The sequence below is a fragment of the Prionailurus viverrinus genome, unplaced genomic scaffold, assembly GCF_022837055.1.
Source record: "Prionailurus viverrinus isolate Anna unplaced genomic scaffold, UM_Priviv_1.0 scaffold_42, whole genome shotgun sequence".
NCBI lineage: Eukaryota > Metazoa > Chordata > Mammalia > Carnivora > Felidae > Prionailurus > Prionailurus viverrinus.
The window spans coordinates 2,949,991-2,968,351 of record NW_025927609.1 but is presented as its reverse complement, the minus strand read 5'-3'; the positions used below and the strand labels follow the sequence as shown (position 1 = coordinate 2,968,351).

The following is an 18,361-nucleotide window of genomic DNA, read 5'->3' as shown; positions in this document are numbered from 1 at the left end:
ATTGGTGGGGAGACGAATCACCGAGCATTAGGAGGTGAGTTACGTTCCCCAAACTCACGTGCTGAAGTCTCAAATCCCAGGACTTCAGCATGTGACCGTATCTGGAGACAAGGTCTTGAAAGAGGTGATTAGGGCACAATGAAAACATTAGGGTGGCCCTACTCCAACCTGACCAGTGTGCTTATAGGAAGACGATTAGGACGCCCAGAGAAACGGCCGTGTGAGGACACAGCGGGAAGGCAGCCATCTGCGAGCCAAGGGGGAGGCCTTCTCAGAAGCCAATCCCATCAGCACCCGAGCTCGGACTTCAGCCTCTAGATGGTGTGGAAAAGGTGTTCTGTTGTTTAAGCCCCTGGTCTGGGTTGTGTCGTGGCAACCTTACTCATTCCCATGGGAATGGGGGAGAGGGAGACGGGACAAGGGAGGTGGCTAAGCTAGGATGTTGGCTGCAGAGGAACATTAACCTGTCCCACGGGGGTCCAGACTTTGAGCTGTCCCGCAGGGAGGACCCAGCCCGCGGGACTTCGGGTGTGAGCTGTCCTGCACAGAGGACCTGTCCTGCGGGGGCTCCAGGCCTGAGCTGTACCCCAGAGCCCTGAACCCCTTCCAGAGCCGTAGCAGCCTCTGGGCCCCTAGCAGCTCACGGCCAGGGGTGGTGCCGAGGCCTGGAGAGGGGGGTTGGGTGGGGCAGCAACAGCACCCACTGCCTCGCACGGGGAGCTCCGGCCGGCCTGAGCGCCTCAGGAATTCATCGATCGCCGCCCCGAGCGGGATGAGATTAGCATTCGGACACCGGTGCCCAGAGGGACAGCCACCGGTGAGGGAAGAAAAGTGCCCTTAGCACATAGGACCTTGTGGGACCTCGGGGCGCTGGGTAGCCTTTGCACGCGGCTTGGACAGAGGGCAGCCCCAGGGGATCTAGAACTGCGGCCTCCGGGAAGGGGTCCGGGGAAGCCACCCCCGGGGGCGCGGCCCAGGCCCCGCTGGCCTCACTGCGCATTGCCCGCACCTCCCGACCTTCCAATGCCCCCGAAGTGAGTTGCGCACCTGGCTGTGCCCCGTCCCCCAAACCTTCCCCGTCGCTCGCTGCTGGCGGGGGTCCACTCACCCCTCCTCGTGCCCGCTGAGGCGCGTCTGGGGGCCCCACAAGCGGTCGCTGTAGGCGCTGGCTGGCAGGCCGTGTGAGATCACTTGCCTTTTTCCCCGTGATGGCAGGACACGGGGCCGGGTGGTGCCGCGTAACCCTTGAGATCCCCCCTAGAGGAAAGAAAAGATGCTCACGAGGGAGCCTGGCGACAGCCCTGCTCCCTGCTCACCTCCTGCGGTGCGCGTGCACACGCACGGGCACATGCGTGTGCCGGGCGAGGGGGGGGGGGGTCCGACCGAACGTTCCATCAGTCCCAGGCACCGTGCCCAGATGGCATTCCCTGCGTCGGGTCCCCCTCTCGTCCACTCGATATCGTGCAGATTTATTCATCGCTTTCTACCTCTGTTTACTCATCTATAAAATGGGACACCTGCTGCCTGCCCGGTTGCCATGACGATTAAATGGACTTTCTGCCCGACCCCGGTGGGGAGCCCCGGATGGCTGCCAGCTGACCTCCGTCCACATTCTTCACACGCAGGGGCTCGAGCACCCGGGGGACCCACCACCTGGGCTCCCCGGACCCACCACTCGCCGTGGCTCTCCGTCACCGGGAGTCAGACGCGGCAGGGCGGGTGCAGAGTAGGCCCAGGTGTCAAAGGTGACGGTGAGAGCTGTGGTGTCCTGCTAGCTGTCCTCTCCCCACGTGGACAAGGCTCCTGGTCGGGCCACGACCAACAAGGACAGCTCCCGCACTCCTGTGGCGTCTTCGGTCCCTCCCGCTTGCTTGCACACCAGGCTGCGAGCCACGTGCCATGTTGGCCAAGGCCCTGGAGCCGTGAGCGTCACCACCCTCCCCGTCTTGCAGGGACGGGGACAGAACCCCAGATGAGAAAACGATTCGGCCGAGGTGGCTTGGCGTCCCTTCTCCTGTTGCGGCCCTCGGGATCCTGCTCTGCACACGTCCCGCCCATGCGCCCCCCAAGCAAAACCCGAGCTCTGATGACACGAACGGCTTCCACCCTGGTTTCACACGCCCAAGGCAGAAGGTGAGAGAGGTTCCGTGTCCCTTTGCGTGAGAAGAAAACAGGAGCAGGACCGTAGCCACCACGTGGGCTTGGGATGTCTGCCCGCAATGCCCAGAACACCCCTTGCAGACACGAAGGGTAGGGTTTATCTTTACCAAGCGGCCTCTTTGGAAAGACCTGGAGCATGTGGGCAAACAGGGCACACGAGGAGCAGCCCGCCCGTGCCAGCCCAGCTGCCCAGGTCGCTGTGTTCAGTGAACGTCCCTAACCTGGTGCGGTGCTGTTGGTCATGGCGGCTTGGGCGGTGGCCCTGCCCGTCGGTGTGGGGCAGCGGAGGGTCTGGCCCTCCTGAGTTCCACTGTCCACACCCAGGAGAGCCGGCCGTGGCTGGGTGAGGTTCCAGGATGGACGCTGTGAGCCCGGTCTGGCCCCGAGGGTCGGTTCCCTGCAGCCTCTTTGTTTATAACGGCCTGGGTTAAGTCCCACGTGCATTCCGGTGACAATATACATATACACGAGTCAGGGAGAACAGGGAGAGGAGCGGGAGGGAAGGTCCAAAAGGTTCGCCACGCCAGAAGGCGGTGCTGATTGGTTTGGCGTTGCATGGAAGGTTTTAAACCCAGCCCGCCAGACAGCTCGCTCCAGGCAGGGAGGACGGTCCAGACAGACGGAGAGTGCGCCTCTCCCCTCTCTGTCCTCCCGGGAGAGCGGAGGACTCTCCGTTCCTGGGCACTGAGCTCCAGAGTCTCCGAAACCACTCTCTGTCCTCCCTGGGGGACACCAGCCCTGCCACGCGGGACCTGGTGGGAGAGGGACACAAAAGACGCGCGGCGAGCAGATGTCACCCGCCCCGGTGAGTGCGTGTCACTGCTTAATTTAGGCTCAGTGTGGAATTCTGAATCACGGCTCAGACACAGCTCAGAGAGGTCGGTTTGTTTTTCAAGGAAAAAACATCCAAGGGGATTTCTCTCAGTGCGTATTTTCTCACGACCCCGGTCCTTCCTCTTGTGTGCCTTTTCACCATGTGTCCCCCTCTGCCGTCACACGTGGCGTCATCCCCCCCCCCCCCCGCCCACCCCGTCGTCAGCTGCTCAGTGAGACTCTACCAGCGTCAAACGCTGCCCCCACCTTCCCCTCCAGGGCACTGGCTCTCCCGCCCGCTGCTTCCTCACGGCCGATGCTCCTTGACCCGAGGGAGCCCGCGGCCCACAGGCGGCCACCTCTGCGCCTCGCTGCCAGCCAGCCACCCGCACCGCCCGTGGGAGCTTTTGGAGTGGCAGAGGTCCTTCAATCGAGGCCCCGGATGTGCTCCTAAAATTCCGTCCCCGTTTGAAAAAACGGATCACACAGTAAAGGCACTCGGGGATGTGGCTATCGGTGCTTCTGGCAAATTCAGGGTGTTCTTTTCTGGAGAAAAAGGTCCTTTGGAGAGCGAATCATCTCTTTCTAATTCCTGGATTTTGCACGCTAGGTCTCTTGAAAGGACGCGTCCCCTTGGGACCGTGTTCGTGACAGAGCAGGAGCCGGACAAAGCAGGACAGAGGAGGACCTCAGAAATAGGCACGCGGGCAGCGGCTGCCGGCCTCCGCGGTCACCCTGAGCACGACGCGTGGTGCTGACCTGGGGGTCCGTGTTTGCCACTATTTTCCAGAAGCACTTCCGGGGTCACAGGCCTGTGGGCCTGCAGTTCTGTCCTCTGGCCGTGGCCCAGGACCTGCCAGGACCTCGTTTCTGATTTGGGAGTGCACCAGCGCAGCAAAGGTGAGGCGCGGGGTCTCCCTGCACTGTTTCCTGGGCAGGGGTTGCAGAAGCAGGGACGGTCACCGCCTTAAAATGACCGATCCAAGCCCGTCTCCCTGCCCCCACCCACCCTCACGCCGCTCAGGTTGAAGCTTCTCCATCAGACAGCAATGGAGAAGAACGGGCATCCCCAGCGGTGGGCCCAGACAGTGGCGGCGGTGAGCCCCGGTGGTGGGAGGGGTGATTCATGAGGACCACAGAGGGATCTGGGTTCCTCTAGTGGCTACACCCGAGAAAGCCCCCCGAGGCTGCCAGCCTGCCCGGGGTCCCCGTGGCAGGGCTGGGGACGGGGTGCCCGTTATGAAGGAGTCAGCAAAGACACGGCACGCAGGCTAACTGGTGATCGATCACCTCCTTCCTCCCCGACATCCGCAGGAGAGAGGCGGGCGGTTGGCTCAGGCCAGCTCTGCTTCCCCCAGCCGGATGGAGCCCTTCCCTGTGATCTGCTTGCAAGACGAACCCGGGAAGCGAGCAGCCCGCCCGGGGGCGTGTCACAGGTGGACGGAGACACTCCGCGTGGTCAAAAGACCTGGTCTGTTTGGGTCAAGGACAAACCCACCTGCATTCCGAGGGTTGTGGAGACTCCTGGGGGCCTGGCTGGGGGATCAAAGAGCTTCAGCCCCCAGCTCACTGCTGGTCCCAGGGAGGGTCAGAGGGCCCAGTACGTCCAGGGGGTCCTGCTGGAACCCCACGTTCCTCGTCTGCCCTCCCCTCGCCCCTATTCTTGGCAGGGCCGGTCGCCCTGGAAGAGGGGTCCGCTTGTAAGGTGGGTGGGACCAGGCTCTTCCTCCTTCCCTGGGGGAGGACTGGGCTTCCGGCCTGCTGGGGGACAGGCGCAGCCACCTGGAGGCTCTGGCTGGTGACAGGGACACAGTCAGAGAGCCCCCACCCCAGCGGAGGCCTCAAGGGCCGTTGCCAGCTCCAGTGAGCTCTGTCCCCTTGGCCGTGACCCTGAGGAGGCTGCCCCGGGCGAGGGCTGGCTGCACCTTTATCCTGGGTCCCGAAGCCAACCCAGCCCGGACGGGCACCTTGCGCAAGAAGGAAAGCTCCTGTGGTCAAGCACCGTGAGTCTGCCGCGGGTCCCTACAGCCTGACCTGCTCGGCTGACCGAGCGAGCACCGCCCTGGAGAAGGAAAGTCAGGTGCCCGTTAGCACCTGCTGCCTTGTTACGCAGGGTCGGGAGCCACTGCAGGCACAGCCAGGGGCCAGGTTCAAGCGGCTCGCACCCCATTGGGTGAGGGCGGTGCACAGCATGCAGGGGGGAGGCGTGCAGCCCTGCAGCCCCCGGCCCCCGCCTGGGGACGCATCCAGTCTCCCTTGGGAGTGGCCTCAACCCTGCAGTGAAGGCCAGGTGGTGCCGTCCTGCTCCTGGGCTCCGGGCCACGTGACCTGCCCTGGCTGAGCAGAGCCCCAGGCCCGCCCTGGACTTTTCCAGAACCCCTGGGAGAAAGGAGCACGCTTTGCCCTTTTGCCGGCTTTGGAGGATGAAGGTCCCGGGAGGAAGGAGCCGGCACGCGGGGGAGGGGCAGCTGCCTAGTGGGTCTTTTCTCCATAAAGGGCAAGGCGTTTCACTCGTTACTTGATGGAGGGTTTGGGGCCACTGGCCGCCTCTGTCACATGTTCTCCTTCGTGGTGCTTTACATCCTCCTGGAGCTGTGCAAACACTGTGAGCTCAGGGCTGTTGTCAAACACGGACGCCTGCCTCCGTGGGTCAGGTCAGGAAGGTGGGGCCGTCCGCGACACCTGAGTGTGGGGACACCGACAGGCCTCCCGGCCGCTGGACACACCCCAGGGCCCTGCTCCCGGCTGCTGGCTGCACGACCCCGCCCGGCTCCGACAGACCCCGACCCACTTCTCGGCACACCCGGAGAGAGACTGCTCAAGGGCACCGGGCGCAAACCCCTTGAAAGATCACCTGGGGGCCGCGGGAAGCTGGCAGAGTCCTCTCAGTCTGTGAATGATTCATGAGGGCCACCAGCTGAAGGCCCGGTAACAGCCGAGGGACAGGGGGGCAGGGAGAAGGGGACGGCGTGGACAATGTCCAAGCAGGACAGCAGGGGCCGGGGGGGCCCGGGTCTGACCTGTCCGGGGGGCTGCTGCACTGGAGGAGCTTCATGGCCACCGGCCAAGGTGCAGCTGGTAAAGAGTGGGGGCCACCAAGGCTGTTCTGGACCCCGTGGGGGAGGAGGGCCGTTCTCCCATGGCCGGGGGGTGGGGGGGCCGGGACCCAGTTCAGTGACTCCGGAATCGGATGCTGTCCTTGTTCGGCGAAGCCTGGTTACATGACCAGCGATTAAGACGCTGCCCTGGGCACTGTGGGGGCTGTGACAGGTGCCAGACCCCTGCCTCGGGGTGTCTGGGTCAGACAGGGGTGGCCCAGGGCTGCACAGCGTGCAGAGAGACCCCACCCCCTCTCCCAGGATTCATTCCAGAGACTGCTGGGTTTCGTTTTCCCTGTTCTTGGCTTCTTTCATCACTTTCCAATCAAAAGCTTCATTTAAAAGCACACTCTGAGCTCTGCAGGGAGCAGAGGGGTCAGTGGCGGGCTGGCGGCTGGCGGGTGGGGGGGCCCGGTGAGCGGGCAGAGTGCAGAGGGCCTGGAGGGCAGTGAAACCGGTCTGCGTGACACTGTGACAGTGGACACAGGTCACCAGCCTTTCGCCTGAACCCGCAGGACTCACACCGGCAAGAGCCTTCCTGGCCTGTGCGCGGTGATGATGTCAGTGTGGGCCCATCCGTCTCCATCACGGCGGATACGCTGCTCGGCCGGCGTGAAGGGGGGGGGGGGCACTGCGGGGTGTGGGGCCCGGGAAACGGGACATCTGTCCTGTGCTCAGTCTGCTGGGGACCTAATGCAGCTCTAAAGAATAAAGTCGGTTTTGTTTTGTTTTTTAAAGCGTATGCCTGAGACCCCTTCAAAATGCATCTTTCCCTAAACACTCAAATGCATGTTCACTATTAAAATCCTGTATATTTATTTTAATCTTTAAATTTTTGCAACGTCCCTGTAGTGTGTGATTTGTCCTCATTCTGTTTGGAGAGAGGAACAAGCGAGGTCCCCTCCCCCCTCCCCCAAGCCCCCACCTGGCTGGGCCTCCTGGAGACTCCCCAATACACTCGTTTCTCATGCTACCTCCCATCCTTCTGGAAGCTTCCCTGACTGCTCTATCACTCAGGGCCTGGGCAGCCGCAGACCCAGGTTTTGTGGGCCTAAAGCTTACACTTCGGGGCATCACTGCAAGAAAAAGAATACAAAATTATAACCACAAAGTGTAGGTGCAAACGTGACTATTTGGAACCAGAAAAGAAACCATGGCGAAAGGATCATATTTTAAATTCCGTATGCATGATAAAGTCAAGGAAATTTATCGATCACTTGACATACCTGTGTAATTCCCTTTTGCCTTTTTTCTTTTTTTAGAGTTTATTTTTGGGAGAGAGAGACAGAGTGCGAGTGGGGGAGGGGCAGACAGAGAGGGAGACACAGAATCTGAAGCAGGTTCCAGGTTCCGAGCTGTCAGCACAGAGCCTGATGCGGGGCTTGAACTCATGTACCGCGAGGTCTTGACCTGAGCCAAAGTCAGATGCTTAACCGCCTGAGCCCCCCAGGTGCCCCGATAATTCTCTTTTTTCTACATTTCAACCGGATACCCTGATTGTCTCTTCATGTGGCCGTGATGTCATAACATTTCCTATAAAGAGAATAAAAAGATAATTCAGGCTTTTCTGTTGCACTGTTGATCAAAATTTGCTTCTAATTATTTATAGGAAAGTTTCTTTATTGATGATGTTGAGCATATTTTCAGGATAATCAAATTTAGGGAACCCTCTGCCGAGGTGTTCTGCTTAGTATTTATACGAGCTGTCAGGTTTGGAGAACGATCCACAGACTTCCCCTGGCTGCATTCCCAAGCTCTCACGATTCCAGGACCAGGACTCACCGGGCGTGCTGGCGTCCTGACCCGACCTGACCTCTGGCCCTGAGGCCAGGGTGGCAGAGGGCAGGAGTTTCCAGATGCCCACGACCCAGGTATGCCGCCCAGAGGTGACCGTGAACCATCAGAATAGACATCCACTCCACCCGAGCTAGACGTGGCCCCGACTCTATGCCTCCCAATGCCTGTGGCTCTTGCAAGTCCCCAGAGGGGACATGCCTGGGGTGGGGAGGGGCCCAGAACCCATGCTCCCAATGCCAGAGGCCCCTGCCCCCTGGGGGGTCTGAGCCCCGCATGCCAGAGGAGGGTCACCCAGAAATGTGCAGCTAGGGAGAGTTCCCGGGGGGTGGGGACAGGCCAATCCGAGGCTGTCTGCAAGGGACAGGGGTCTAGGGGACTTTGCTCCTGGCTCTTCAAGGAAACCCCAGCCCGGGTCTGCGGGTCACGCGTCGTGGGTGTGTCTGGAGCCCCAGCCCAAGTGTGGTCGTGACAACACTGGTCACCCCAGGACGCCCTCGGGAAGGGCCACTCTTGTCCCCTGCTGACATCCCTTGAACAAGGGTGACAGTCACTCACACAGAGCGTGAGAAGCTGCTCCCTGCCCCCAAGAGCTGTGTCCCCCGCCCCTCCCCAGCAGCAAAACGTTACTGGTCCCTAGGGTGAGTCGGGGTGGGGGGGATGGGAGCACGCACTGTGCGGAGAGAAAACTCGGGCGGGGGCTTCACGGGCCTGTCCCCCCAGGCCCAGGCACAGCGTCTGAGCCGGAAAGGGAGGGCCGAGGCAGGCTCCCTGTGGTGGGTAGGAAGGCAGGACTGGCCGGCACTCTGGTTGAGACGCAGCGAGGCAGGTCATGAGGGCAGGCGTGGTGCCCGCGTGAGAGGACCCGTGGTTCCCTCCCTTCCCGCCCCAGCCCTGTCAGCGAGAGCCGTCCCCCCCCCCCCCATCCACGCTGGGGCCTCGCTCTGTGGACACCGCCTGCTGCAAAGGCGGGTCCCGAGCAGGTGACGGCCCCGTCCTCTGTCCCCGCTGCCCCACACAGCACGTACGGGTCGCGTAGGCTCGGTTCTCTCAGCCACTTGGCAGAATGAACACGTGCCGTTTAGGGCATCCTCTTGTGTAGTCAACCAACAAACACTCCTGTGTGAGTCTCCTGCACGGGCACCGGTGGCGAGGCGGTGGGCAGAGCAGACAGCCCACCTCGGAGAGCTCGTCGTCACAGAGCAGATGCCAACCCCCGCGGCTGCTCACACGCACAGGAACACGTCGTTGGCAGCTGGGATGAGTGGCCGCTCCAGGGCGGAGACGGGCCGGGTGTTGGGTGGGGGGATTAGTCACATCTTCCCAGCGACTGACACCTGAGATCTCGGGACGGGAGCTAGAAGGTTGGAGATGTGGCGGAGGCCGCGGGTGAAGGAAGGGGAGCCAGCACTGGCAAAGGCCCTGTGGTTGGGTGGGGGGAAGGGTTTGTCAGGAGCGGAGAGGCCGGTGGCTGGCGGGCAGGGAGAAGCCCCTCGGGCAGGGCCAAGAGGGGCTTTACCGCAAGTGTGGTGGGCAGCCGTCCCCGTCCGTCCGCTCTGACCGCCCTTCAGGACGCTGGCAGAGCTGCTCTGCAGATGTGCTTAGAAGTCAGGGAGTGCCGTCCTGGGCGCCCCAGCTGAGAGAGTGCCCAGAGGCCCAGGGGAGGATGACGAAGGCCTGGCCGGGCGTCGGTGGGGCGGTGGAGGGCACACAGTCCCATGCGTGTGACTTGGTCCGTCCTGGGGGTGGGGTAGGGACGAGAGAGGGGTCCGGATGTGCCTCTGCTTCTATTATTTTGAGTTTTTAAGTTTATGTTTTTAATTGTATTTATTTTTAGAGAGAGAGAGAGTGAGCAGGGGAGGGACAGAGAGAAAGGGAGACAGAATCCCAAGCAGGCTCCACACTCAGTGCACAGCTGGACACAGGGCTCCAACTCATGAACCGTGAGATCATGACCTGAGCCGAAATCAGGAGTCAGATGCTTAACCGACTGAGCCACCCAGGCGCCCCAGGTTCTGCCTCTGCTTCTGGAACAGCAGGCAGGGAAACCCTCAGCAGTCACAACAGGTAAAGTCATGCTAAGGCAACAAGTAGCCCCAAGCCCCCCAAGGCTTAGGCCCCAGATGTATCTGTCACTCGTGGGACATGCCCATCACGAGGGAACTTCCCGAAGCCCACGAGTCGCCCGGCTCACCCCCATTGGCTAGATGAGTCACCGTGACAGGAGGGGACAGAGAGTAGGAGATTTGTGCGAACCGCTCCCGGGGCTGTGGGGTGTGGGCGGACACAACCCCCGCCTGTTTGGGACACTCAGGCGAGGAGCCCTAAGTGGACCGACCCCAAGGAGGCTGGTCAGAGCTGGGGAACCCCGGGCCCCGACAGGCACAGCCGGGGCTGAGGACCGAGACCCCAGGTTCGGAAATGGAGAAGGATCTGAGTGAGCAGAAGGCAGAGAACGTGGGAGCCAAGCAGCAGAAGGGAGGCCAGCTGGAGAGATTTGGGGGTTTCCTCTTCTGTTGTTGAAGTTGCCTTATTGTTTCCAAGATAAAGAAAGCCCCTACCTCCTGAGTGGGCCAAAGTGATCAGCCCCCCATTTAGCCGCCTAACAGAGGAAAGAGTGCCTGCCTCTGGGTGGGGGGAAGTGATACTCACCCCCCGGTTGCCTTTCTTTAACCATGATGCCCAGAAGACAGTAAAAGGTTATGAGACACGAGAAGTAGGAAAATGTGACCCTGAATCAGGAGGGAAAATTTGGCATGAGAGGCCGACTCACAAATGACCCAGATGTTAGAGTCATTGAACGAGGACTTGAGAATAACTATGACAAAGATGCTAAAGAATTTGGAGAAACATATAGAATGAGTTAAAGGAAGGAGAGTTTCAACAGAGACATGGAATCTCTGAGAGAAGGCGCCATACGTCTGGAAGCTCGGTGTTTGCACCCCAGGATTTGTCGTGTGGGCAAAACGGCAGCAGAGGGAAGAGTGAGATGCATTCCCGGATGAGCTTGAGTGCGAGGGGCTGGCTGTGCACATGGGGCATCACACCGTAGATGCGTTTAGTTTGTGGGGGCTGATAATACAGTTTGGGCAAACACAAGCCAATAGAAATTATCCAGGGTGAGGCATGGGGAGAAAAGAAATAGGGGCAAAAGGGACAGAATTTAGGGGCATATGAGATCACCGCAAATAGTCTATCATACATGCTTTCATGTAACTGGCATCCCAGAAAGAGAAGAGATCGAGAAGGGGCAGAAGAGATATTTGATGAGGTGGTGGCTGAGGATTTTGTAGAGTTGATAAAAGACATCATTCTACAGATTTAAGATGCCTCGTAAACCCCAAAGAGGATAAAGGCAAAGGAAGCCACACCCAGGTACATTAGAGTGAACCTGCTAAGAACTAAAGATACGGACAAAATCTTGGAAGCTTCCAGAGAAAATGATACTTTGCCACCCAGGGAACAGCAATGAGAATGATGAGCATCTTCCAATTAAGAACAATGAGGGGCGCCTGGGTGGCTCTGTCGGTTAAGCGTCTGACTTTGGCTCAGGTCATGATCTCGCGGTTCGTGACTTTCATGAGTTTGAGCCCCATGGTGGGCTCTGTGCTGACAGCTCGGAGCCTGGAGCCTGCTTCAGATTCTGTGTTTCCCCCTCTCTCTGCCCCTCTGTCTCTGTCTCTGCTCTGTCTCTCTGTGTCTCTCTGTCTCTCAATAACAGATAAACATTAAAAAAAAAAGAACAACGAAAGCCAGAGGCAACTTAATACACTTTCAAAATGGTGATGGAAAGAACTTTCAACCTAGAATTCCATACCCAGTGCAAACATCCTTCTAAAATGAATACGAAAACGAGGACATTTTCAGACAAATAAAGAATTTATCAGCAGCAGACCTACAGAACAGAAATAATACCAGAGGAAAGTGATCCCAGATGTGAGCCTAAGTCTGTGGAAAGGCAGAGACAGAGCACAAGGAAAGTCTGGAAAGGAAGAACAAAGGAGGAAAGAGCAGGTGGCAATAGCAAGACTGAAGGTCTGAACCCAGCCATATCACTAATTACATTAAATGTAAATGGACTAAACACTCCAGTGAAAAGACAGAGCTTATCAGATTGCATAAGAACATCAAGACTGAACTGTATGCTATTGGCAAGAGACACAGTTTAAATATCAGAACACAAAGAGATTGAAAGTATTGGGTAGGGAAAGGCACAGTGTCACACTCTAACCATAGAAAGTGGGTGAGGGGAGCCTGGGTGGCTCAGTCAGTTAAGTGTCCAAATTCGCTCAGGTCGTAATCTCACGGTCCATGAGTTCGAGCCCCGCGTCGGGCCCTGTGCTGACAGCTCGGAGCCTGGATCCTGCTTGGGATTCTGTGTCTCCCTCTCTCTCTGCCCCTCCCCTGCTCACATTCTGTCTCCTTCAAAATAAATAAACATTAAAAAAATAAAAAAAAAGAAAGTGGATGAGACTATATTAATATCAGACAAGTTGACTTCAGGACAAGAGCATCACCTGAAGTTTCTACCTAAACAAGGTGTTGGCTCATCAAGAAGGTGAGGGAGTGGAAGAGCTCAGGATGTTTGCAGGGATGTTTACAGATGTGGGCATTTTGCAGACCAAAGACAGAATGAGTGATGTGGTTCAGAGTCCCAGGGAAGAGGGAGGCTTAGAAGGGAGTGAGAGAGAGACACAGAGAATGACCAGCAGGCGAGGAAGTGTGGCTGAAGGCAGAGAATGGGTCAGCAGACTGCGGTCTCGTTAACAAAGTACATGCCAAAGCTGTTTTCTGGGAGAGTGAGGTAGGTGGTCCACGGGGTCCTTCGTCCGTGGGCATAAATGGGAATAAGGAGGGAGGGTGCCAGGACACGATCCAATAGCCCCTCTGTAAATACTTCCTGGTACCCACTATCAGCAGAGGGCTGGGGGCCAGGACCAGGTGGAAAACTGGATGTGGGCACCAAGCTGATTCACAGGCTGAGTCCCTCCACCCCCAGGCTACATGCAGGAAGGAGCCTAGCTGTGCTGTGTGACCTTGGGCGAGCCGTGGTCTCTCTGGGCTTTGGTTTCCTCGGCCAAGTACGGGGGTACTTCCCCTGGCTGGAATGGTGCCCCGGTGGCTCTCTCTGCCCAACAGCACTTGACCCCATCAGGAAAGCAAGCAGGTCTGGTCACTGGCCCACACCTCGCGGGACAGCCATGGTCAGGCAGTGAGGCAAGGTGAGGCTCACCTGTGCCGAGGTGGGTAGGCCTTGTGGCAAACGGAGTAGATTGGATACGGCACAGAGTGAGAGCCAGAAACACAGCTCTGGCTGATTGGAGACCCAGGAGTTTGTGCTTGTTGTGCAAGAGGAAAGCCTAGTTCTGTGTGTGTTGGTGTGTGAGGGGCATGTGGGGGCGTGTTCATGGTGTGCATGTCACGTGTGTGTGTAACACACATGTGCACAGGCTCTACCTGCACACAGACCTCTCTTTCCGACCCCCTTCCTTCTCTCAGCCCTGCCAGCGGCTTTCTGGGCTTCCAGGTCCTTCTCTGAGAGGGTGTGCTCACTGCAGAAACCGGGCAGGCAGAGGCGGGCTTCTGTCGTCAGGATGGGGCTCCTCCCAGCGCCCTGGCCGCTGGCCCTCGGGCCCCACCGGGCTGCCTGCTGCCAGGCGGGGCGGGTGCTCTCTGGTCGGCCGTGAGCCTAGTTGGGCGGGTGCAGGGACAGACAGACAGTGGACGGCTTGGAGGGGTCCTGCGGGGCAGCCGGGACAGTTGCTATTTCGGCCCACCTCGCCTGCCCCCTTCCCTTCTGTTGGCTGCCTGGACCGTCCCAGGGCTCGGCTGCAGGGCCCTGGACCAGGCCAACGGAGAAGCTTCAGAAGGCGCGGCACGCGCAGGGACGCGCCAACCCCACGTGCGGCCCACCCCTTCTTCCCTTTCCAGGGGACTCGATCTCAGCAAAGTGGGGAGCCCCACGCTCCAGGGTAGCCCAGGGGGCAGGCGCTGGGCAACCCCACACAGGTCACTTAACACGCTGAGCCCCAACCACACAACAGGGGCCCGGCGGGTGGGGGTGGCCCACGGCATGAAGCCCCCAGCACAGCACCAGGTCAAGGAGCATTTGCTGCCCCTTCCATGTATCAGACGGAGTGACAGGGGCCCCAGGGCTGGGGGACCTGGCAGAGGAGACGGGGGAGGGGCCCTGCACTCTGCATATCTGGGATCATGCTGTTCACAGGCCTGCATCTGTTCACGGTGCATCTGAAACGCGGTGTTCAGGTTGATGTTCCAAGAGGGGTTCAGAGAAACATCGGCGGGAGAATGGGGCGGAGCCGCGCTGATTGCCGGGGAGGGAGCGTCTAAACCAGGCAGGGCTGGTGTGATCCCGGGGAGTCTGGGCCCAGGGCTGGGCGGCGGGCGGCCTCATCCATCTGGGATGAGGGGCCACTGTGGCCACTGCTGCAGCCGCCGGGACCCCCAGACCCCTTCTGTGAGGACCCACACCAACCCTTTGGTCCCTCAGAAGCCGCCGGGCATCCACAGCACTGCCCGGTCACTGCCCTGGGGCGGAGGCCAGCGTGGGGCCGGCAGACGGGCAGTGGCCGCTCTTTGTCCCTCAGGACTGCCCTCCTGCTGTGCCGGGGGCCCTGCCGCCGTCCGTGCGGGGTCCTGGCCCGGGAGGGTCAGGCCCCTTCCGTGTACTGGTGTTTATCGGGCTTCTGTCGGCGTCTGCCAGGTGCTGGCACATGGCTGCGTGGGGTTCGGGCTCCGCGGGAGACGCCCCGTGCAGATGACCACGCACACCCAGTGTGTGATGTGTGTCCTGTCCCTCGAGGGCAGAAACCAGACCTCAGGGCACAGCGAGGGAGATGCTTGTCTTGGTGCGAAATCCAAGTGGGAGTCGCTAAAAAAACCCACTGATCAAGATGAGCACCATTTTAGCCCAACCCTCTCCGAAGCCAGAGTTAATTCAAAATTCCTGATGAACGAAACATCAAACGCCTAAACACAGGCAGGGTCCCCGGAGCTGGTGCTGCCCCTCGTGGCTCTGGACCCGCCCCTCCCGCGGCCGCCCGGCCACCAGCCCACGACCTGTGGGCAGCGGCGTCTCAGGGGTGGGGGCACCGGAGGGGAATCCCTGGCAGGAAGAGACTCCTGCACCCAGGCTTCCTCCGGAGGGAAAACAACATTCCAGGGATGCGGTGAGGAAGTCCCTCCTCCCGGGACTTTCCCGAAGAGCCTGGGCAAGTCGGCCTCCGCAGGTGGCACGGGGACAGGGACACGGGGACGGAGCCCTCCGCCCTCTCTCCCTGGTGGAAGGCGGCTCCCGGGGCCCCGGAGGCCATGCTGCCCACACACACAGAGGAGGCGAAGCGGGTGACGGTGGAACCGAGTAGTGTCCTCTCACACGCTGCCCCCTCTCCACAACTACCTGCGGAGGTTGACGGTCAGCAATGAGAAAGCGGAACGTCGTTCCAGCGCGTCCGATTGCATTTTCTTTATTACGGGTCCTCAGCCGTCGCTGCTGCTGCGGGTGGATCTGAGGAAAAGGTCAAAGTTGCTTCCAGATTTCTCCAGCTGGGAAAGGCCCGGAAAGTCCCTTCCAGTGGCAGTTGGTTGGGTCTTGACTGGGGGTGGGGGTGGGGTGGCTTTGCCAAGCGTGGGCCTGACAAGAAATGGCTGTTGCGTGCAAACCGGCTCGTTTGAGAAGCGTTTAACCAAGGAACTGTGGGCAGGAGTGTAGACAGACCTGCAGAAGCAAGGCGGGGACTGGGGGCTGGGGGGTGGGTGGCCTGAGTGTGTGCCGGGACGGGCAGGGCTCTCCAGGAGAACAGAACTGACGTGGAAACGTGGGGTTCGGAGCGAACAGCCAAGGAGGAATTCCCGAGACGTCTTCCGTGCAAAGAAAGAGGTGATTTTATTAAAGCAGGGGGACGGACCCATGCACAGAAAGAGCTGCACTGGGGTTGCGAGGAGGGGTTCAGGACAGCACAGGCCTCCCGGGAGTTTTGGAAACAAGGCTTCCAGGACCCGGAGGGGCTTGCTGTTGTTGGGAAAAGGTCATTTATTACTGTTTAGTCAAAACCCCGTCATGAGACCCTTCAGAGGGAGATCAGGGGGCCACATGCTTGGAGCATGATTGCCAGCATATATCTTGGGGTGGGGGGTGTTGAGACAAAGGAAGTTTCCAAAGGAATCTTTATTTGTTAAAGGAGACCCACAGGACCCTGGAGAGCGGGACAGTGTCAGGCTAAGATCGACTTTTGCCCCGAGCAAAGTGTCCTCATCCAGGCCGCTGAGCTCCCGGGGGAAGGTCACCCTGCCTGTCCCAAGGACTTGTCAATGGGCTGTACGTTGTAAGGAAATTTGATTTGTTTCTTCGCCTTTGTTTCCCACAGCAAGAACCAGTAGGTGTGGGCGCACGCAGGGGAGAGGAGTTACCCGGGTCTCTGTAACAACTGCCCCCAAACTAGCCGTTTTAAACAACAAGCGTTTATTACCTTGTGGTTTCTGTGGCTCAGGGATTTGGGGGGTCTGACTCAGGGTTTATCACGAGGCTGCAGCTAAGATGTCAGACAGGGTGGCATCACGTGAGGGTGTCACCGGGGCCGGAGGGTCTGTTTTCGAGAAGGTGAGTTCACACGGCCGTTGGCAGGGCCCTCGGTGCCCGGCCACTTGGCATCTCCGAAGAGCCACGCGGACGTCCTCACGGCGTGGCGGCCGGGGTCCACCAGGGTCAGTGATCCGAAAGGGGGTAAGGTGGAAACCACAATGTCGCCTGTGACCTCGTCCCGGATGCCACTCACCTTGGCACAGAGCAGCCCAGACTCCACAAGGGCACGGACACCAGGAGCCGGGGACCGCGGGGTGGCATCTGGGGAGCTAGCGAGGGCACGGTGAGAACGGATTGAGAGGGAGGTGCTCACCAGAGCCCCGGAGTCGGTGACTGAGGTTGTAAATGGCAGTGGAGCTAAGCAGCCCCTGACACTCCCACTCCCCCTTCACCCCACTCCGATCCTGAGAGGCCCTTCGGGGACGGAAACCTCCCTGCCGGGCTTTATGCGTGATGACTCGCGAGGGCAGGCCACGAGGCTGGGGGCATCAGACCTGGTGGCACCTGGGCCGGGGGCAGCCGGAGCCCCGTGTGACACAGTCCGGCTCCGGCCAGGGGGGCCATGGGCGGGATGAGAAGCTGCTTTAGACAGAGGACGGCACCCCGACCACCCAAAGTGACCGGGTGTGGCGGGGCCCGCACAGGGGAGGAGGCCGCAAAGCATGATCGGGAGGGGCTGTTGGCCCCAACAAAACCGCTCTGTGTTCACCCCGAGCTGAGGCTCTGAGAACCGTCCTGCAGAGAGAGAACACGTGCGCTGTGGCCTCGCCGCCTTTTCTGCGGTGGCGTTCCTCACCCTCGAGACTCCAGAGAACCCGTTACGGTGGGTGGGGGGTGCACTTGTCTGCGTTTTTAGCCTGGGGAAGGAAAGGAGAGGCTGAGGGCACAGGGAGCTGCAGACCTGCGTGAACGTCACGCACGGAGGTTCCAGGCTCCCCGGGATCAGAGGACGTCAGGACCCGATGCATCCCTGCCCTGGGGGTGGGCTCAGCAGAGGGAGAGCCTTGGAAGCAGCCAGCCCCAGCGATGGCCGTGGGGAGTGTTGGGGGATGCTGAGGAGACACACGGCTCGTCCAGAACCGAATCCACCAGCTCCTTACCCGCCTCTGAAAGCAGGGAGGTTCTGTTGACAACGGGGCAGCTTCAGGCATGGCTAGATCCAGGACCCCACATCATGGCCTCGAGGCTCTGATTCTCTGCCAAGGCTGGCATTGGGTGTCTGGGATGACCCCAGCAGACAGCCTCCAGCATCTATGTGGCATTTTCCACCCCACTGTAGGCCGTGGGTTTTGATTTGGAGCTGAACACTGTGATAATTGTGGGAAGGGCCTCAGGGGCCAGGAAAGCCTGCCCACCCCTGCCCCCTGTCCATTCTGCTGCAGCTTAATCCTTCATCTTGAGGCCATCAGAGGAGGAAGAGCCACACCTGGGCAGCCGAGAGGTTTCCCAAAGATGACCTTTGTCACTTTATAATTTCCCCAGAGCCCATGTGCCCCACTCTCTAAAGCCAAGAAGCCCCTACGTGGGAGAGGGGCAGTTGCTAGTCAAGAAAGACCGTACCGGGGCGCCTGGGTGGCGCAGTCGGTTAAGCGTCCGACTTCAGCCAGGTCACGATCTCGAGGTCCGTGAGTTCGAGCCCCGCGTCAGGCTCTGGGCTGATGGCTCGGAGCCTGGAGCCTGTTTCTGATTCTGTGTCTCCCTCTCTCTCTGCCCCTCCCCCGTTCATGCTCTGTCTCTCTCTGTCCCCAAAATAAATAAAAAACATTGAAAAAAAAATTAAAAAAAAAAAAGAAAGACCGTACCCATCCATGTGCCAGGCATTGTGCAGGGGGCCACGGGTGCAGAGACACTTAAAATGCACAACCTTCTCGTGAAGAACTCACCCGGCCCGCTG

The 18,361-nt window shown here is 59.7% G+C and overlaps 2 long non-coding RNA genes across 2 annotated transcripts; both read right to left on the bottom strand.

The window, feature by feature from the left end:
• Positions 1 to 7,498: 7,498 nt before the first annotated feature.
• Positions 7,499 to 9,436, bottom strand: LOC125159054 (uncharacterized). The gene is made up of 3 exons (XR_007149670.1): positions 9,385 to 9,436; positions 8,894 to 9,287; positions 7,499 to 7,604 (listed from the first exon to the last, which is right to left on the bottom strand). It is a non-coding gene; the product is annotated as an uncharacterized LOC125159054 (long non-coding RNA).
• Positions 9,437 to 13,064: 3,628 nt separating this feature from the next.
• On the bottom strand, positions 13,065 to 18,098 carry LOC125159097 (uncharacterized). The gene is made up of 3 exons (XR_007149692.1): positions 16,355 to 18,098; positions 15,286 to 15,393; positions 13,065 to 13,554 (listed from the first exon to the last, which is right to left on the bottom strand). It is a non-coding gene; the product is annotated as an uncharacterized LOC125159097 (long non-coding RNA).
• Positions 18,099 to 18,361: the final 263 nt, after the last annotated feature.